Here is a 22,405-nt window from a genome sequence, read left to right as displayed (position 1 = left end):
ATTCTCTGAAGTATACTTAGACATATGGATATAGAATGTATTCTCTGAAGTATACTTAGACATATGGATATAGAATGTATTCTCTGAAGTATACTTAGACATATGGATATAGAATGTATTCTCTGAAGTATACTTAGACATATGGATATAGAATGTATATGGATATAGAAGTATACTTAGACATATGGATATAGAATGTATTCTCTGAAGTATACTTAGACATATGGATATAGAATGTATTCTCTGAAGTATACTTAGACATATGGATATAGAATGTATTCTCTGAACTCTGACAAATAATGTAATTTTGAAAGTTGTTCACCTAAATCATCTTCCCATTGGCTCTTTTAAGTTTCAACGATTCCAGATTGTTTGAGTTTAGTAACGTATAGACCAAACTAATACACCCCCCCTTTGATATAAGGGTTCACTTTAAAACTAGAGTCTAGAAATGAGGTAGATGGGCATGATGGGAAGTAACTGGAGTGTGAAGATACAAAACTACGCAGTTGTAGATACCTAAAAGTAATTGGATCTAGGAATATTGTACCAACTGTTCAAAATGTGCTAAATCCATACCAATGAACAAGTCGTTCCGTGAAGAGATCCCTTTTCCAGCCCAGATGTGAAACGCTCGGTCTAATAATGATGGGGAGAATGTATGGTTCATTAATAATGAGGAAGAAGTTGAAAATTCACTGAGACCAAACGATGGCCTGAACTGTTTCCAGATTTTTAGAAAATCGTTTCACAACAGGGTTTTTTAATGTATTTTGAAACAGGATCAGCTAGTTTAGAGCAGAGGAAGGCAGCTGGAGGAGGTGGGGACACAGGATGAGATCTCCAAGGTCAACCATTACAAGACCAGCTAGTTTAGAGCAGAGGAAGGCAGCTGGAGGAGGTGGGGACACAGGATGAGATCTCCAAGGTCAACCATTACAAGACCAGCTAGTTTAGAGCAGAGGAAGGCAGCTGGAGGAGGTGGGGACACAGGATGAGATTTCCAAGGTCAACCATTACAAGACCAGCTAGTTTAGAGCAGAGGAAGGCAGCTGGAGGAGGTGGGGACACAGGATGAGATCTCCAAGGTCAACCATTACAAGACCAGCTAGTTTAGAGCAGAGGAAGGCAGCTGGAGGAGGTGGGGACGCAGGATGAGATCTCCAAGGTCAACCATTACAAGACCAGCTAGTTTAGAGCAGAGGAAGGCAGCTGGAGGAGGTGGGGACACAGGATGAGATCTCCAAGGTCAACCATTACAAGACCAGCTAGTTTAGAGCAGAGGAAGGCAGCTGGAGGAGGTGGGGACACAGGATGAGATCTCCAAGGTCAACCATTACAAGACCAGCTAGTTTAGAGCAGAGGAAGGCAGCTGGAGGAGGTGGGGACACAGGATGAGATCTCCAAGGTCAACCATTTTGGGGACTCTAACATCGGGCTTTCTGTCATCCAATATAGAATGATTCTTATATTAGCTGCCCAGTAATAATGATATTGAAAGTGTATAGGCATTCCTCCTCCTCTTCTGAAGAGGAGAAGCGAGAAGGATCGGAGGACCAATGCACAGCGTGCTAAGTGTCCATAACGTTTATTTAAAGACATAAACTGAACACTACAAAAAGATAAACGTGAAACGAACGAAACCGAAACAGAACCGTGTGGCAACAAACACACACACACGGAAAACAAACACCCACGAAACACAAGTGGGAAAAGGCTACCTAAGTATGATTCTCAATCAGAGACAACTAACGACACCTGCCTCCTGATTGAGAACCATACCAGGCCGAACACAGAAACCTAAACATAGAAAAACAAACATAGACTGCCCACCCCAACTCACACCCCTGACCAGACTAAATAAAGACATAACAGAGGAATAAAGGTCCGAACGTGACAGAAAGTTATGAGGTGGTAGTCTGCACTGGGGACGATCTGCTCGTAACCAAGGTTGTTTTTTTGTTGTTCCAGATAAAAACAGTTAATCTATGGAGATGAAAAAAAGGTTTGGTCAGAAAAATAGAAATACATTTAAATAAGAATAAATGTTTAGGTAATACAGCGGGAAAGTGTTCAGAACCCTTGACTTTTTACACATTTTGTTATTTTAAAATTGATTAAATAGTTTTTCCTCCTCATCAATCTACATCACAATACCACATAATGACATCACAATACCACATAATGACATCACAATACCACATAATGACATCACAATACCACATAATGACATCACAATACCGCATAATGACATCACAATACCACATAATGACATCACAATACCACATAATGACATCACAATACCACATAATGACATCACAATACCACATAATGACATCACAATACCACATAATGACATCACAATACCGCATAATGACATCACAATACCACATAATGACATCACAATACCACATAATGACATCACAATACCACATAATGACATCACAATACCACATAATGACATCACAATACCACATAATGACATCACAATACCGCATAATGACATCACAATACCGCATAATGACATCACAATACCACATAATGACATCACAATACCACATAATGACATCACAATACCACATAATGACATCACAATACCTAATTTTAGAATAAGTCCGTAACGTAACAAAATGTGGAAAATGTCAAGGGGTCTGAATACTTTCCGAAATAATTTTAACAGTGTAAATTCTTCTGCCAAAAGAAAGAGAAAGTAAATCCCAGCGTTCAAGATCCTGTTTCAGGCGGAGTGTCAGGAGAGGGACATTGGCTTTATCTTTGAAATCGATTCAATTTAAATTTCTGTGTACTCACTACGAAGCTCACATGACCAAATCGAGCTCCGTACTCTATAGCCATGCGCCTCCCAAATCTGGTAACAATGCGGAAGTCGCTGTATAGCTCTGTATTGACATGATTGGTTGACGGTAGGTGGGGGCGGTACATCCTGTAGAAAACACAAACTCACTTCCCTTGACAACAACTCTACACTGCTCCAAGGAGTATGAATGTCCTGACTTCTGCTGAGGTTTATCACCGTAAATGCTGCATGGCCCAATGTAGACATCAGATTAACAGATGCACAGTGCACTTCTTCCAGAATGTGCTCTCTCAGTTCCGCCAATTTGTACACATTCATTGTTTCATAACTTCATTGTGTGAATTGTTTGTGTTTGATTGTTAGTGTATACGTATCACCAGTAGTACATTTACCATTAATTCATATCATTTCTAATCTACTATGTTTATCACTATGGTTACGGTAATTTCTGTTAATTAATCAATGTTATTATTCCAGTCTTTTACCCTTCTCATTACTTGCAGAACACACAACCTATTCTACACTTGTAGGAAACAAGTTTTGGTTTATTTCATTCCGAGTTTTTGTCAATTTAGTCATTGTCTTATTTGGAGCTGTCAATGTTGAGTAAGGACACACACCTGCTTACACATATAAGTAGTCCTATAGGCTACCTGGCCTGCGCATAAATGTGTCCATTTGGGGATATCTGATAGTTTTTCTGATTGGCTTAACGCACCACCACTAATGACCTGTGGAGCTTCTCAAAGTAATATTTTCTTCACCTCAAAACGGCAAGCAAACAAAGTCTGTTTTTACATCCATTGAGAATTACCATAGTTACTCAATGTACATGAACAATCTTTCCAGCTCCCACAAAATGTCATGCTCTGATCTAGTGGGAATGTCATCAAATAGGCCTACCTGATTAGTTCTTATCAAATCAAATGTATTTATAAAGCCCTTCTTACATCAGCTGATATCTCAAAGTGCTGTACAGAAACCCAGCCTAAAACCCCAAACAGCAAGCAATGCAGGTGTAGAAGCACGGTGGCTAGGAAAAACTCCCTAGAAAGGCCAGAACCTAGGAAGAAACCTAGAGAGGAACCAGGCTATGAGGGGTGGCCAGTCCTCTTCTGGCTGTGCTGGGTAGAGAGGAACCAGGCTATGAGGGGTGGCCAGTCCTCTTCTGGCTGTACCAGGTAGAGAGGAACCAGGCTATGAGGGGTGGCCAGTCCTCTTCTGGCTGTGCCGGGTGGAGATTATAAACCTAGAGAGGAACCAGGCTATGAGGGGTGGCCAGTCCTCTTCTGGCTGTGCCGGGTGGAGAGGAACCAGGCTATGAGGGGTGGCCAGTCCTCTTCTGGCTGTGCCGGGTGGAGATTATAAACCTAGAGAGGAACCAGGCTATGAGGGGTGGCCAGTCCTCTTCTGGCTGTGCTGGGTGGAGAGGAACCAGGCTATGAGGGGTGGCCAGTCCTCTTCTGGCTGTGCCGGGTGGAGATTATAAACCTAGAGAGGAACCAGGCTATGAGGGGTGGCCAGTCCTCTTCTGGCTGTGCTGGGTGGAGAGGAACCAGGCTATGAGGGGTGGCCAGTCTTCTTCTGGCTGTGCCGGGTGGAGATTATAACAGAACAGTGCTTGACTTGGACATGAATAGGTTCAGGTACTCATTTTGGGTGCTGGCACTGTTTATATTTAGGTGCAGGAGCTCCTCAATACTTTTGATCTAATATTCTGTAAGAGGAACAGGAGCTCAAGCAGTAGAACATTTGAGGTGCCACTCAAGTCAAGCACTGCTCCTTATCCCTTGAGCAAATAGCCTACAGCTGTCTGAACAAGGCAGGTAACCCACTGTTCCCCAGTAGGCCGTCATTGTAAATAAGAATTTGTCCTTAACTGACTTGCCTCGTTAAATAAAAGGTCAAATTAAATAAAACAACTCTTAAGGGCTCAGAATTTTTCATACAATTTTGCAAGTTCGCTAGAGCTTCTAGCCAGACCTAAGTTAAAAGTTGATACAATGTTTGAAGTTGGTTGCAGACAGGCCATGTGTAGCCAATGTGATTTATAGGATATTTATTTTTATCTGGATATTTTCTACCTGCAGGCTGCAATGTTGTATTGCAATGCAATTTTTACATAGTTGGAAATAGAAGTTACTTTTTAGGTTTATCATTTTCATTTAGATTTGGATAGAATGTAGATTAACGACATTACTATGATTTAGAGATAGGAAGACATTATCGAAATGTAATGAAAAAAAATGAAAAACCATAACTGACATTGGTAGAAATGGTAAGATAAATTGACATTCCACATGAGAAATGTTGCGACTCCTCGTGTAGCCTATTACCGACAACTTCAGAAGAGTAATAGCAGGATCTGCGAAAAGCCAGCAGGAGCGGGAGGAGAATAGTCAGGTTAAGGTTTTTTTTCTGGTTATCTAGATCTCTGGTGCCCTCTTGAGGCATTTGTCTTATTTTAAAGCATCAAACAAGCTCATTGCTCATTGTTGATTTCATTAAACACATAAGGTGTGTCTAAAAATACACGGTTAAAATGTTTGACCAATCAATTGGTGGAAAGACTAACATTTGTTTTAGTTGGGGAAAGGCCTACACACACAGCATGATGTTAAAGGATAAGCAGTCCATTCACTCTGATATAATAAGCAGTAGGTCCCAGTCATAAGAATACAAAAACACAACCATTACCCAATCGAAATGTACAACTATACTTCCCATTGCAAAAAAAACATTTCACATTTAGCACACAAATTAACAAAATAACCGGTGATCTAAAGTTTAAAGTGGAACTGTGTCACGGGCGTCCTCCTCTTCATCTGAAGAGGAGAGGCGAGAAGGATCGGAGGACCAAAATGCGGCGTGGTGTGTGTTCATGATGAATATTTAATTAAAGAAAGCACTGAACACTGAATACAAAAACAATAAACAACCGTGACGCTAATGAGAACTGTGCTGACACAAGCAATCAACATAGACAATCACCCACAAAACCCAACACAAAACAGGCTACCTAAATATGGTTCCCAATCAGAGACAATGACTAACACCTGCCTCTGATTGAGAACCATATCAGGCCCAAACACAGAAACAGACAAACTAGACATCCAACATAGAATGCCCACTCAGATCACACCCTGACCAATCAAAACACAGAAACATACAAAGCAAACTATGGTCAGGGCGTGACAAACTGACAGCGTTTGAACTAAAATGCAGATATGAAACAAACAAACAATCATAATACCAGTCCTAAATATCATATTCCCAGTTTATGCTACAAAACCAACTTTATAAGAGGTTTTAAAAAATAGTTTCTACTTGACTTAACATTCCATGATGTACACTAAGGGATTGTTGGCAGAATAGATGGATGCAGTTCAATGCATGATTCATATAATTCACCAGTACATTCTTTGCTGCCTCCATTCGGGATACACTGTTTCAGTTTCAATGACTCAATCTTCTGGACAAATGTAACTACGGCTGGGAATGTCAATCCAATCGAACTAGCAATGATCACAAGCCAGTCATAACGTGGCTAATAGGGTAGCGTATCTATTTATGTAGCAAGCTAAAAAATACAGAGCCTAACGTTAGCTAGAGAGCTATCTAGCTGCTAGGAGGATGTCATGCCATTGGAGGAGGACCCTAACGTTAACTAGCTAGCTGCTAGGAGGATGTCATGCTATTGGAGGAGGACCCTAACGTTAACTAGCTAGCTGCTAGGAGGATGTGGTGGAGGACCCTAACTTTAACTAGCTAGCTGCTAGGAGGATGTGGTGGAGGACCCTAACGTTAACTAGCTAGCTGCTAGGAGGATGTCATGCCATTGGTGGAGGACCCTAACGTTAACTAGCTAGCTGCTAGGAGGATGTCATGCTATTGGAGGAGGACCCTAACGTTAACTAGCTAGCTGCTAGGAGGATGTCATGCCATTGGTGGAGGACCCTAACGTTAACTAGCTAGCTGCTAGGAGGATGTCATGCTATTGGAGGAGGACCCTAACGTTAACTAGCTAGCTGCTAGGAGGATGTCATGCCATTGGTGGAGGACCCTAACGTTAACTAGCTAGCTGCTAGGAGGATGTCATGCTATTGGAGGAGGACCCTAACGTTAACTAGCTAGCTGCTAGGAGGATGTCATGCCATTGGTGGAGGACCCTAACGTTAACTATCTAGCTGCTAGGAGGATGTCATGCCATTGGAGGAGGACCCTAACGTTAACTAGCTAGCTGCTAGGAGGATGTCATGCAATTGGTGGAGGACCCTAACGTTAACTAGCTAGCTGCTAGGAGGATGTGGTGGAGGACCCTAACGTTAACTAGCTAGCTGCTAGGAGGATGTCATGCTATTGGAGGAGGACCCTAACGTTAACTAGCTAGCTGCTAGGACGATGTCATGCCATTGGTGGAGGACCCTAACGTTAACTAGCTAGCTGCTAGGAGGATGTGGTGGAGGACCCTAACGTTAACTAGCTAGCTGCTAGGAGGATGTCATGCCATTGGAGGAGGACCCTAACGTTAACTAGCTAGCTGCTAGGAGGATGTGGTGGAGGACCCTAACGTTAACTAGCTAGCTGCTAGGAGGATGTCATGCCATTGGAGGAGGACCCTAACGTTAACTAGCTAGCTGCTAGGAGGATGTCATGCCATTGGAGGAGGACCCTAACGTTAACTAGCTAGCTGCTAGGAGGATGTCATGTCATGCTATTGGAGGAGGACCCTAACGTTAACTAGCTAGCTGCTAGGAGGATGTCATGCCATTGGAGGAGGACCCTAACGTTAACTAGCTAGCTGCTAGGAGGATGTCATGTCATGCTATTGGAGTAGGACCCTAACGTTAACTAGCTAGCTGCTAGGAGGATGTGATGGAGGACCCTAACGTTAACTAGCTAGCTGCTAGGAGGATGTGGTGGAGGACCCTAACGTTAACTAGCTAGCTGCTAGGAGGATGTGGTGGAGGACCCTAACGTTAACTAGCTAGCTGCTAGGAGGATGTCATGCTATTGGAGGAGGACCCTAACGTTAACTAGCTAGCTGCTAGGAGGATGTGGTGGAGGACCCTAACGTTAACTAGCTAGCTGCTAGGAGGATGTCATGCTATTGGAGGAGGACCCTAACGTTAACTTGCTAGCTGCTAGGAGGATGTCATGCTATTGGAGGAGGACCCTAACGTTAACTAGCTAGCTGCTAGGAGGATGTCATGCCATTGGAGGAGGACCCTAACGTTAACTAGCTAGCTGCTAGCAGGATGTGGTGGAGGACCCTAACGTTAACTAGCTAGCTGCTAGGAGGATGTCATGTCATTGGAGGAGGACCCTAACGTTAACTAGCTAGCTGCTAGGAGGATGTCATGCTATTGGAGGAGGACCCTAACGTTAACTAGCTAGCTGCTAGGAGGATGTCATGCTATTGGAGGAGGACCCTAACGTTAACTAGCTAGCTGCTAGGAGGATGTCATGCCATTGGAGGAGGACCCTAACGTTAACTAGCTAGCTGCTAGGAGGATGTGGTGGAGGACCCTAACGTTAACTAGCTAGCTGCTAGGAGGATGTCATGCCATTGGAGGAGGACCCTAACGTTAACTAGCTAGCTGCTAGGAGGATGTGGTGGAGGACCCTAACGTTAACTAGCTAGCTGCTAGGAGGATGTCATGCCATTGGAGGAGGACCCTAACGTTAACTAGCTAGCCGCTAGGAGGATGTGGTGGAGGACCCTAACGTTAACTAGCTAGCTGCTAGGAGGATGTCATGCCATTGGAGGAGGACCCTAACGTTAACTAGCTAGCCTCTAGGAGGATGTCATGCTATTGGAGGAGGACCCTAACGTTAACTAGCTAGCTGCTAGGAGGATGTGGTGGAGGACCCTAACGTTAACTAGCTAGCTGCTAGGACGATGTCATGCAATTGGTGGAGGACCCTAATGTTAACTAGCTAGCTGCTAGGAGGATGTCATGCCATTGGAGGAGGACCCTAACGTTAACTAGCTAGCTGCTAGGAGGATGTGGTGGAGGACCCTAACGTTAACTAGCTAGCTGCTAGGAGGATGTCATGTCATTGGAGGAGGACCCTAACGTTAACTAGCTAGCTGCTAGGAGGATGTGGTGGAGGACCCTAACGTTAACTAGCTAGCTGCTAGGAGGATGTGGTGGAGGACCCTAACGTTAACTATCTAGCTGCTAGGAGGATGTCATGCCATTGGTGGAGGACCGTAACGTTAACTAGCTAGCTGCTAGGAGGATGTGGTGGAGGACCCTAACGTTAACTAGCTAGCTGCTAGGAGGATGTGGTGGAGGACCGTAACGTTAACTATCTAGCTGCTAGGAGGATGTCATGCCATTGGAGGAGGACCCTAACGTTAACTATCTAGCTGCTAGGAGGATGTCATGCCATTGGTGGAGGACCGTAACGTTAACTAGCTAGCTGCTAGGAGGATGTGGTGGAGGACCGTAACGTTAACTATCTAGCTGCTAGGAGGATGTCATGCCATGCCATTGGAGGAGTGAATGAGTGACAGACTTTTCCCCTTCATGTCGTTTTCCGGTGGCTATATACAGCTAGAGATGCAGTTATCATTTGGTTAGCTAGCAAGAAGTTGAACGGCTGTTATCCAGTTAGCATAGCTCTCGCTTTCGTAAATTCACTCTGGCACAACTACTGTATATCTAGTCACACACAGATTTGTTAGAACGAGGTGTAAGTGATGGGATAGAACGAAAGCCTGCATGCAACTCTTCACCTGCTTCCTGATGATGTTCTATCTGCTCTGATTTCAGAGCACTCTCGTTTGAGTGTGCCAGAGGGCAGAACAATTCAAATCAAATCAATTCAAATCAAATCAAATCAATTGAGGAATTTACAAATGCCTTAACACCGGCCAGTGTCAGTAAATGTAGGCAAAAAAAAGGTAGGTTATAACCAGCTCTACTACGGCAAGTAAAATGGTCAGAGTGAGGTGTTCTGTCATTAGTGTCTGGAATTTGCTAGCTATCAAGCTAGCCAACTTTAGCCAGTTAGCTTGGGTGCTTGGTTGGGACAAGCATGCATTGGCAGGCAAGCTGCAGAAGGATGAGGAGACTACAATTCCCCATTTTTGACGGCCAACTAGCTGAACATTTTCAGAGGGTTCATCTAATGTTCCTTCCTTACATTTTAGCTCATCTTGCTCTGGCTAGCATTCGTTGTTGATCTTGTCGTTGTTGATGTGCATAACTGAGGGGGAAAGAGCCTACCTTTTCATGGTTGTCTGATCAATAGGACTGTAAAGTTCCCAAATGTAAGAGGACTCACGTGGCGTTTAACATATTTACAGAAATACATTCAGGTGTATTTTGTGGCTTTTGGTGAATGTGTTCTAATGATCTAAAGTCGCGCTGTTGATACTTCCTGTATACACACAGTCCAGGTCATAGTGAATGATGACAGGCCCTACTGCCTGTAAACACACAGTCCAGGTCATAGTGAATGATGACAGGCCCTACTGCCTGTAAACACACAGTCCAGGTCATAGTGAATGATGGCAGGCCCTACTGCCTGTAAACACACAGTCCAGTTCATAGTGAATGATGGCAGGACATACTGCCTGTAAACACACAGTCCAGTTCATAGTGAATGATGGCAGGCCCTACAGCCTGTAAACACACAGTCCAGTTCATAGTGAATGACTACAGGCCCTACTGCCTGTAAACACACAGTCCAGTTCATAGTGAATGATGGCAGGCCCTACTGCCTGTAAACACACAGTCCAGTTCATAGTGAATGATGGCAGGCCCTACTGTCTGTAAACACACAGTCCAGTTCATAGTGAATGATGACAGGCCCTACTGCCTGTAAACACACAGTCCAGTTCATAGTGAATGATGACAGGCCCTACTGCCTGTAAACACACAGTCCAGTTCATAGTGAATGATGGCAGGCCCTACTGCCTGTAAACACACAGTCCAGTTCATAGTGACTGGCAGGCCCTACTGCCTGTAAACACACAGTCCAGTTCATAGTGAATGATGGCAGGCCAAACTGCCTGTAAACACACAGTCCAGTTCATAGTGAATGATGACAGGCCCTACTGCCTGTAAACACACAGTCCAGTTCATAGTGACTGGCAGACCCTACTGCCTGTAAACACACAGTCCAGTTCATAGTGAATGATGGCAGGCCCTACTGCCTGTAAACACACAGTCCAGTTCATAGTGAATGATGGCAGGCCCTACTGCCTGTAAACACACAGTCCAGTTCATAGTGAATGATGGCAGGCCCTACTGCCTGTAAACACACAGTCCAGTTCATAGTGAATGATGGCAGGCCCTAGTTCCTGTAAACACACAGTCCAGTTCATAGTGAATGATGGCAGGCCCTACTGCCTGTAAACACACAGTCCAGTTCATAGTGAATGATGGCAGGCCCTACTGCCTGTAAACACACAGTCCAGTTCATAGTGAATGATGACAGGCCCTACTGCCTGTAAACACACAGTCCAGTTCATAGTGAATGACAGGCCCTACTGCCTGTAAACACACAGTCCAGTTCATAGTGAATGATGGCATGCCCTACTGCCTGTAAACACACAGTCCAGTTCATAGTGAATGATGGCAGGCCCTACTGCCTGTAAACACACAGTCCAGTTCATAGTGAATGATGGCAGGCCCTACTGCCTGTAAACACACAGTCCAGTTCATAGTGAATGATGACAGGCCCTACTGCCTGTAAACACACAGTCCAGTTCATAGTGAATGATGGCAGGCCCTACTGCCTGTAAACACACAGTCCAGTTCATAGTGAATGATGACAGGCCCTACTGCCTGTAAACACACAGTCCAGTTCATAGTGAATGATGGCAGGCCAAACTGCCTGTAAACACACAGTCCAGTTCATAGTGAATGATGACAGGCCCTACTGCCTGTAAACACACAGTCCAGTTCATAGTGACTGGCAGACCCTACTGCCTGTAAACACACAGTCCAGTTCATAGTGAATGATGGCAGGCCCTACTGCCTGTAAACACACAGTCCAGTTCATAGTGAATGATGGCAGGCCCTACTGCCTGTAAACACACAGTCCAGTTCATAGTGAATGATGGCAGGCCCTACTGCCTGTAAACACACAGTCCAGTTCATAGTGAATGATGACAGGCCCTACTGCCTGTAAACACACAGTCCAGTTCATAGTGAATGATGGCAGGCCCTACTGTCTGTAAACACACAGTCCAGTTCATAGTGAATGATGGCAGGCCCTAGTTCCTGTAAACACACAGTCCAGTTCATAGTGAATGATGGCAGGCCCTACTGCCTGTAAACACACAGTCCAGTTCATAGTGAATGATGGCAGGCCCTACTGCCTGTAAACACACAGTCCAGTTCATAGTGAATGATGACAGGCCCTACTGCCTGTAAACACACAGTCCAGTTCATAGTGAATGACAGGCCCTACTGCCTGTAAACACACAGTCCAGTTCATAGTGAATGATGGCATGCCCTACTGCCTGTAAACACACAGTCCAGTTCATAGTGAATGATGGCAGGCCCTACTGTCTGTAAACACACAGTCCAGTTCATAGTGAATGATGACAGGCCCTACTGCCTGTAAACACACAGTCCAGTTCATAGTGAATGATGGCAGGCCCTACTGCCTGTAAACACACAGTCCAGTTCATAGTGAATGATGGCAGGCCCTACTGCCTGTAAACACACAGTCCAGTTCATAGTGAATGATGACAGGCCCTACTGCCTGTAAACACACAGTCCAGTTCATAGTGAATGATGGCAGGCCCTACTGCCTGTAAACACACAGTCCAGTTCATAGTGAATGATGGCAGGCCCTACTGCCTGTAAACACACAGTCCAGTTCATAGTGAATGACTACAGGCCCTACTGCCTGTAAACACACAGTCCAGTTCATAGTGAATGATGACAGGCCCTACTGCCTGTAAACACACAGTCCAGTTCATAGTGAATGATGACAGGCCCTACTTCCTGTAAACACACAGTCCAGTTCATAGTGAATGATGGCAGGCCCTAGTTCCTGTAAACACACAGTCCAGTTCATAGTGAATGATGACAGGCCCTACTGCCTGTAAACACACAGTCCAGTTCATAGTGAATAATGACAGGCCCTACTGCCTGTAAACACACAGTCCAGTTCATAGTGAATGATGACAGGCCCTACTGCCTGTAAACACACAGTCCAGTTCATAGTGAATGATGACAGGCCCTACTGCCTGTAAACACACAGTCCAGTTCATAGTGAATGATGGCAGGCCCTACTGCCTGTAAACACACAGTCCAGTTCATAGTGACTGACAGGCCCCACTGTCTGTAAACACACAGTCCAGTTCATAGTGAATGATGACAGGCCCTACTGCCTGTAAACACACAGTCCAGTTCATAGTGAATGATGGCAGGCCCTACTGCCTGTAAACACACAGTCCAGTTCATAGTGAATGATGGCAGGCCCTACTGCCTGTAAACACACAGTCCAGTTCATAGTGAATGATGACAGGCCCTAGTTCCTGTAAACACACAGTCCAGTTCATAGTGAATGATGGCATGCCCTACTGCCTGTAAACACACAGTCCAGTTCATAGTGAATGATGGCAGGCCCTACTGCCTGTAAACACACAGTCCAGTTCATAGTGAATGATGGCAGGCCCTACTGCCTGTAAACACACAGTCCAGTTCATAGTGAATGATGACAGGCCCTACTGCCTGTAAACACACAGTCCAGTTCATAGTGAATGATGGCAGGCCCTACTGCCTGTAAACACACAGTCCAGTTCATAGTGAATGATGACAGGCCCTACTGTCTGTAAACACACAGTCCAGTTCATAGTGAATGATGGCAGGCCCTACTGCCTGTAAACACACAGTCCAGTTCATAGTGAATGATGACAGGCCCTACTGCCTGTAAACACACAGTCCAGTTCATAGTGAATGATGACAGGCCCTACTTCCTGTAAACACACAGTCCAGTTCATAGTGAATGATGGCAGGCCCTAGTTCCTGTAAACACACAGTCCAGTTCATAGTGAATGATGACAGGCCCTACTGCCTGTAAACACACAGTCCAGTTCATAGTGAATGATGACAGGCCCTACTGCCTGTAAACACACAGTCCAGTTCATAGTGAATGATGACAGGCCCTACTGCCTGTAAACACACAGTCCAGTTCATAGTGAATGATGACAGGCCCTACTGCCTGTAAACACACAGTCCAGTTCATAGTGAATGATGGCAGGCCCTACTGCCTGTAAACACACAGTCCAGTTCATAGTGACTGACAGGCCCCACTGTCTGTAAACACACAGTCCAGTTCATAGTGAATGATGACAGGCCCTACTGCCTGTAAACACACAGTCCAGTTCATAGTGAATGATGGCAGGCCCTACTGCCTGTAAACACACAGTCCAGTTCATAGTGAATGATGGCAGGCCCTACTGCCTGTAAACACACAGTCCAGTTCATAGTGAATGATGACAGGCCCTAGTTCCTGTAAACACACAGTCCAGTTCATAGTGAATGATGGCAGGCCCTACTTCCTGTAAACACACAGTCCAGTTCATAGTGAATGATGACAGGCCCTACTGCCTGTAAACACACAGTCCAGTTCATAGTGAATGATGACAGGCCCTACTGCCTGTAAACACACAGTCCAGTTCATAGTGAATGTTGACAGGCCCTACTGCCTGTAAACACACAGTCCAGTTCATAGTGAATGATGGCAGGCCCTACTGCCTGTAAACACACAGTCCAGTTCATAGTGAATGACTACAGGCCCTACTGCCTGTAAACACACAGTCCAGTTCATAGTGAATGACTACAGGCCCTACTGCCTGTAAACACACAGTCCAGTTCATAGTGAATGATGGCAGGCCCTACTGCCTGTAAACACACAGTCCAGTTCATAGTGAATGATGGCAGGCCCTACTGCCTGTAAACACACAGTCCAGTTCATAGTGAATGATGACAGGCCCTACTGCCTGTAAACACACAGTCCAGTTCATAGTGAATGATGGCAGGCCCTACTTCCTGTAAACACACAGTCCAGTTCATAGTGAATGATGACAGGCCCTACTGCCTGTAAACACACAGTCCAGTTCATAGTGAATGATGACAGGCCCTACTGCCTGTAAACACACAGTCCAGTTCATAGTGAATGATGACAGGCCCTAGTTCCTGTAAACACACAGTCCAGTTCATAGTGAATGATGACAGGCCCTAGTTCCTGTAAACACACAGTCCAGTTCATAGTGAATGATGGCAGGCCCTACTTCCTGTAAACACACAGTCCAGTTCATAGTGAATGATGACAGGCCCTACTGCCTGTAAACACACAGTCCAGTTCATAGTGAATGATGACAGGCCCTACTGCCTGTAAACACACAGTCCAGTTCATAGTGAATGATGACAGGCCCTACTGCCTGTAAACACACAGTCCAGTTCATAGTGAATGATGACAGGCCCTAGTTCCTGTAAACACACAGTCCAGTTCATAGTGAATGATGACAGGCCCTACTTCCTGTAAACACACAGTCCAGTTCATAGTGAATGATGACAGGCCCTAGTTCCTGTAAACACACAGTCCAGTTCATAGTGAATGATGGCAGGCCAAACTGCCTGTAAACACAGTCCAGTTCATAGTGAATGATGACAGGCCCTACTGCCTGTAAACACACAGTCCAGTTCATAGTGAATGATGGCAGGCCCTACTGCCTGTAAACACACAGTCCAGTTCATAGTGACTGGCAGGCCCTACTGCCTGTAAACACACAGTCCAGTTCATAGTGAATGATGGCAGGCCAAACTGCCTGTAAACACACAGTCCAGTTCATAGTGAATGATGACAGGCCCTACTGCCTGTAAACACACAGTCCAGTTCATAGTGAATGATGACAGGCCCTACTGCCTGTAAACACACAGTCCAGTTCATAGTGAATGATGACAGGCCCTAGTTCCTGTAAACACACAGTCCAGTTCATAGTGAATGATGACAGGCCCTACTTCCTGTAAACACACAGTCCAGTTCATAGTGAATGATGACAGGCCCTAGTTCCTGTAAACACACAGTCCAGTTCATAGTGAATGATGGCAGGCCAAACTGCCTGTAAACACAGTCCAGTTCATAGTGAATGATGACAGGCCCTACTGCCTGTAAACACACAGTCCAGTTCATAGTGAATGATGGCAGGCCCTACTGCCTGTAAACACACAGTCCAGTTCATAGTGACTGGCAGGCCCTACTGCCTGTAAACACACAGTCCAGTTCATAGTGAATGATGGCAGGCCAAACTGCCTGTAAACACACAGTCCAGTTCATAGTGAATGATGACAGGCCCTACTGCCTGTAAACACACAGTCCAGTTCATAGTGACTGGCAGACCCTACTGCCTGTAAACACACAGTCCAGTTCATAGTGAATGATGGCAGGCCCTACTGCCTGTAAACACACAGTCCAGTTCATAGTGAATGATGACAGGCCCTACTGCCTGTAAACACACAGTCCAGTTCATAGTGAATGATGGCAGGCCCTACTGCCTGTAAACACACAGTCCAGTTCATAGTGAATGATGACAGGCCCTACTGCCTGTAAACACACAGTCCAGTTCATAGTGAATGATGGCAGGCCCTACTGTCTGTAAACACACAGTCCAGTTCATAGTGAATGATGGCAGGCCCTAGTTCCTGTAAACACACAGTCCAGTTCATAGTGAATGATGGCAGGCCCTACTGCCTGTAAACACACAGTCCAGTTCATAGTGAATGATGACAGGCCCTACTGCCTGTAAACACACAGTCCAGTTCATAGTGAATGATGACAGGCCCTACTGCCTGTAAACACACAGTCCAGTTCATAGTGAATGATGACAGGCCCTACTGCCTGTAAACACACAGTCCAGTTCATAGTGAATGATGGCAGGCCCTACTGCCTGTAAACACACAGTCCAGTTCATAGTGACTGACAGGCCCCACTGTCTGTAAACACACAGTCCAGTTCATAGTGAATGATGACAGGCCCTACTGCCTGTAAACACACAGTCCAGTTCATAGTGAATGATGGCAGGCCCTACTGCCTGTAAACACACAGTCCAGTTCATAGTGAATGATGGCAGGCCCTACTGCCTGTAAACACACAGTCCAGTTCATAGTGAATGATGGCAGGCCCTACTGCCTGTAAACACACAGTCCAGTTCATAGTGAATGATGGCAGGCCCTACTGCCTGTAAACACACAGTCCAGTTCATAGTGAATGACTACAGGCCCTACTGCCTGTAAACACACAGTCCAGTTCATAGTGAATGACTACAGGCCCTACTGCCTGTAAACACACAGTCCAGTTCATAGTGAATGATGGCAGGCCCTACTGCCTGTAAACACACAGTCCAGTTCATAGTGAATGATGGCAGGCCCTACTGCCTGTAAACACACAGTCCAGTTCATAGTGAATGATGACAGGCCCTACTGCCTGTAAACACACAGTCCAGTTCATAGTGAATGATGGCAGGCCCTACTTCCTGTAAACACACAGTCCAGTTCATAGTGAATGATGACAGCAGGCCCTACTGCCTGTAAACACACAGTCCAGTTCATAGTGAATGATGACAGGCCCTACTGCCTGTAAACACACAGTCCAGTTCATAGTGAATGATGACAGGCCCTAGTTCCTGTAAACACACAGTCCAGTTCATAGTGAATGATGACAGGCCCTAGTTCCTGTAAACACACAGTCCAGTTCATAGTGAATGATGGCAGGCCCTACTTCCTGTAAACACACAGTCCAGTTCATAGTGAATGATGACAGGCCCTACTGCCTGTAAACACACAGTCCAGTTCATAGTGAATGATGACAGGCCCTACTGCCTGTAAACACACAGTCCAGTTCATAGTGAATGATGACAGGCCCTAGTTCCTGTAAACACACAGTCCAGTTCATAGTGAATGATGACAGGCCCTAGTTCCTGTAAACACACAGTCCAGTTCATAGTGAATGATGACAGGCCCTACTTCCTGTAAACACACAGTCCAGTTCATAGTGAATGATGACAGGCCCTAGTTCCTGTAAACACACAGTCCAGTTCATAGTGAATGATGGCAGGCCAAACTGCCTGTAAACACAGTCCAGTTCATAGTGAATGATGACAGGCCCTACTGCCTGTAAACACACAGTCCAGTTCATAGTGAATGATGGCAGGCCCTACTGCCTGTAAACACACAGTCCAGTTCATAGTGACTGGCAGGCCCTACTGCCTGTAAACACACAGTCCAGTTCATAGTGAATGATGGCAGGCCAAACTGCCTGTAAACACACAGTCCAGTTCATAGTGAATGATGACAGGCCCTACTGCCTGTAAACACACAGTCCAGTTCATAGTGACTGGCAGACCCTACTGCCTGTAAACACACAGTCCAGTTCATAGTGAATGATGGCAGGCCCTACTGCCTGTAAACACACAGTCCAGTTCATAGTGAATGATGACAGGCCCTACTGCCTGTAAACACACAGTCCAGTTCATAGTGAATGATGGCAGGCCCTACTGCCTGTAAACACACAGTCCAGTTCATAGTGAATGATGACAGGCCCTACTGCCTGTAAACACACAGTCCAGTTCATAGTGAATGATGGCAGGCCCTACTGTCTGTAAACACACAGTCCAGTTCATAGTGAATGATGGCAGGCCCTAGTTCCTGTAAACACACAGTCCAGTTCATAGTGAATGATGGCAGGCCCTACTGCCTGTAAACACACAGTCCAGTTCATAGTGAATGATGGCAGGCCCTAGTTCCTGTAAACACACAGTCCAGTTCATAGTGAATGATGGCAGGCCCTACTGCCTGTAAACACACAGTCCAGTTCATAGTGAATGATGACAGGCCCTACTGCCTGTAAACACACAGTCCAGTTCATAGTGAATGATGACAGGCCCTACTGCCTGTAAACACACAGTCCAGTTCATAGTGAATGATGACAGGCCCTACTGCCTGTAAACACACAGTCCAGTTCATAGTGAATGATGGCAGGCCCTACTGCCTGTAAACACACAGTCCAGTTCATAGTGAATGATGGCAGGCCCTACTGCCTGTAAACACACAGTCCAGTTCATAGTGAATGATGGCAGGCCCTACTGCCTGTAAACACACAGTCCAGTTCATAGTGAATGATGACAGGCCCTACTGCCTGTAAACACACAGTCCAGTTCATAGTGAATGATGGCAGGCCCTACTGCCTGTAAACACACAGTCCAGTTCATAGTGAATGATGACAGGCCCTACTGCCTGTAAACACACAGTCCAGTTCATAGTGAATGATGACAGGCCCTACTTCCTGTAAACACACAGTCCAGTTCATAGTGAATGATGACAGGCCCTACTGTCTGTAAACACACAGTCCAGTTCATAGTGAATGATGGCAGGCCCTACTGCCTGTAAACACACAGTCCAGTTCATAGTGAATGATGACAGGCCCTACTTCCTGTAAACACACAGTCCAGTTCATAGTGAATGATGGCAGGCCCTAGTTCCTGTAAACACACAGTCCAGTTCATAGTGAATGATGACAGGCCCTACTGCCTGTAAACACACAGTCCAGTTCATAGTGAATGATGACAGGCCCTACTGCCTGTAAACACACAGTCCAGTTCATAGTGAATGATGACAGGCCCTACTGCCTGTAAACACACAGTCCAGTTCATAGTGAATGATGACAGGCCCTACTGCCTGTAAACACACAGTCCAGTTCATAGTGAATGATGACGGGCCCTAGTTCCTGTAAACACACAGTCCAGTTCATAGTGAATGATGACAGGCCCTAGTTCCTGTAAACACACAGTCCAGTTCATAGTGAATGATGGCAGGCCCTACTTCCTGTAAACACACAGTCCAGTTCATAGTGAATGATGACAGGCCCTACTGCCTGTAAACACACAGTCCAGTTCATAGTGAATGATGACAGGCCCTACTGCCTGTAAACACACAGTCCAGTTCATAGTGAATGATGACAGGCCCTACTGCCTGTAAACACACAGTCCAGTTCATAGTGAATGATGACGGGCCCTAGTTCCTGTAAACACACAGTCCAGTTCATAGTGAATGATGACAGGCCCTAGTTCCTGTAAACACACAGTCCAGTTCATAGTGAATGATGGCAGGCCCTACTTCCTGTAAACACACAGTCCAGTTCATAGTGAATGATGACAGGCCCTACTGCCTGTAAACACACAGTCCAGTTCATAGTGAATGATGACAGGCCCTACTGCCTGTAAACACACAGTCCAGTTCATAGTGAATGATGACAGGCCCTACTGCCTGTAAACACACAGTCCAGTTCATAGTGAATGATGACAGGCCCTAGTTCCTGTAAACACACAGTCCAGTTCATAGTGAATGATGACAGGCCCTACTTCCTGTAAACACACAGTCCAGTTCATAGTGAATGATGACAGGCCCTAGTTCCTGTAAACACACAGTCCAGTTCATAGTGAATGATGGCAGGCCAAACTGCCTGTAAACACAGTCCAGTTCATAGTGAATGATGGCAGGCCCTACATTTACATTACATTTAAGTCATTTAGCAGACGCTCTTATCCAGAGCGACTTACAAATTGGTGCTTTCACCTTATGACACTGCCTGTAAACACACAGTCCAGTTCATAGTGAATGATGGCAGGCCCTACTGCCTGTAAACACACAGTCCAGTTCATAGTGAATGATGACAGGCCCTACTGCCTGTAAACACACAGTCCAGTTCATAGTGAATGATGGCAGGCCCTACTGCCTGTAAACACACAGTCCAGTTCATAGTGAATGATGACAGGCCCTACTGCCTGTAAACACACAGTCCAGTTCATAGTGAATGATGACAGGCCCTACTGCCTGTAAACACACAGTCCAGTTCATAGTGAATGATGACAGGTCCTAGTTCCTGTAAACACACAGTCCAGTTCATAGTGAATGATGACAGGCCCTACTGCCTGTAAACACACAGTCCAGTTCATAGTGAATGATGACAGGCCCTACTGCCTGTAAACACACAGTCCAGTTCATAGTGAATGATGACAGGCCCTTCTTCCTGTAAACACACAGTCCAGTTCATAGTGAATGGTGGCAGGCCTGTGTGGCAAATGGCTTGTTTCTATAAAGGCCTACTGTATCTCTGATTGGCTATAGCACACCGGTCTGTGTAGACTCTGGTCCTGGACAAGACAGATGGTTTTATTTGTTTTTATTTACGGCAGTGTTTATTAATTGTCTACCGCCTCCTTCCCTTTCCATATTGCAATATAACGTTCACATGCTTTCGTATACGTAATTCCCAAAACATTCGAGGAATTTATGTAAAAGTGAAAAAGACCATATCTAATCCCGTCGTTTGTTAGAAAATGTTTTTTTTTAAATATTCTTCCTGGGGTTGTATATGAACGGATGATAACAAGATTTCATGTTGCTAAAATGCTGTCAGTTTTCATCCGCTTTTATAAAAAATGATCACATTTTGTTCAGGTTGTTTTTCCATTGTCACTCCAAAATGTTCCCCTAATAAAGTTGAATGGCGGATGACTGAGCGAGCTTAGATTTATCTCCCCAGAGACCGGTAAAGAAAAGGAATATTTCACTGTTCTGAATGGCTAAGGAATCGATACGTTGTTCTGAAATATGAACACATAAATACTGGACATTTTGAACTGTTATTATGGTGCTGATTTGACAAAATTGTAATCATGGTCTTGAAATGGACTCACATTTAACTGGTCTCGGGCTTGACTCGGTCTCAGACTCCTTATCCCCCCTCCCAGTCTCGGTCTTGATTCTGTCTCACCGGTAGGGCCCAGACCGTTTACCACAGTGAATAGTGTCCCAACACAATCTCTTCTACAGAGAACTGCTTTTTCCAATTCAGCAGCAAATTCTATTTTAGGTTTCAACTGTTGGAATATGTAGGTTCTCAAAGAAGGTGTTGAATAAGATTTTTACCAGCATGTATATCCAAGTGTATAATTGTGAGTAAAAGTTATGAAAGCATAAATTGATCTCTAAATCATCAATATATTTGTTTACCAGCTCGTTATGTATCTCAGGTATGGTTTGATTTGCAGTTCTCTGATGAAGCTGGTGTGCTAATGATTTCCCTGATTTCTCTCCATGGTCATAATTTTGGTATTGAGATTTACTAATACGATTTTCAGCTTGTTTAGTTGAAAGAAACTCTGTCTGAAGTGTCAAATGTTGTTCTGGTAGATCTTCAAATAGCCACTCTTTGCCTTGATGACAGCTTTGCACACTCTTGGCATTCTCTCAAATTGAGATGGTTTGGGAGTTGGATCGCAGAGTGAAGGAAAAGCAGCCAACAAGTGCTCAGCATATGCGGGAACTCATTCAAGACTGCTGGAAAATAATTCCAGGTGAATCTGGTTGAGAGAATGCCAGAGCAGACTCTTGACATTGTTGAAAGCGGTACAGTCACGAGCAATGCTGGGGAAATTGAGATCGGTGCTCCTTTGCATCAAAGAGGGCCACATTTTCTGGCACGCTGAAGAACATCAATATCCTGGTAGCTTAGCCACAAGGTCACAAGGTTTTTCCACCAGGCTAATTCACC

The sequence above is a fragment of the Oncorhynchus nerka genome, linkage group LG19 (genome assembly GCF_034236695.1).
Source record: "Oncorhynchus nerka isolate Pitt River linkage group LG19, Oner_Uvic_2.0, whole genome shotgun sequence".
Classification (NCBI taxonomy): Eukaryota; Metazoa; Chordata; class Actinopteri; order Salmoniformes; family Salmonidae; genus Oncorhynchus; species Oncorhynchus nerka.
The sequence above is the reverse complement of the archived record's forward strand: the minus strand, read 5'-3'. Positions refer to the sequence as shown.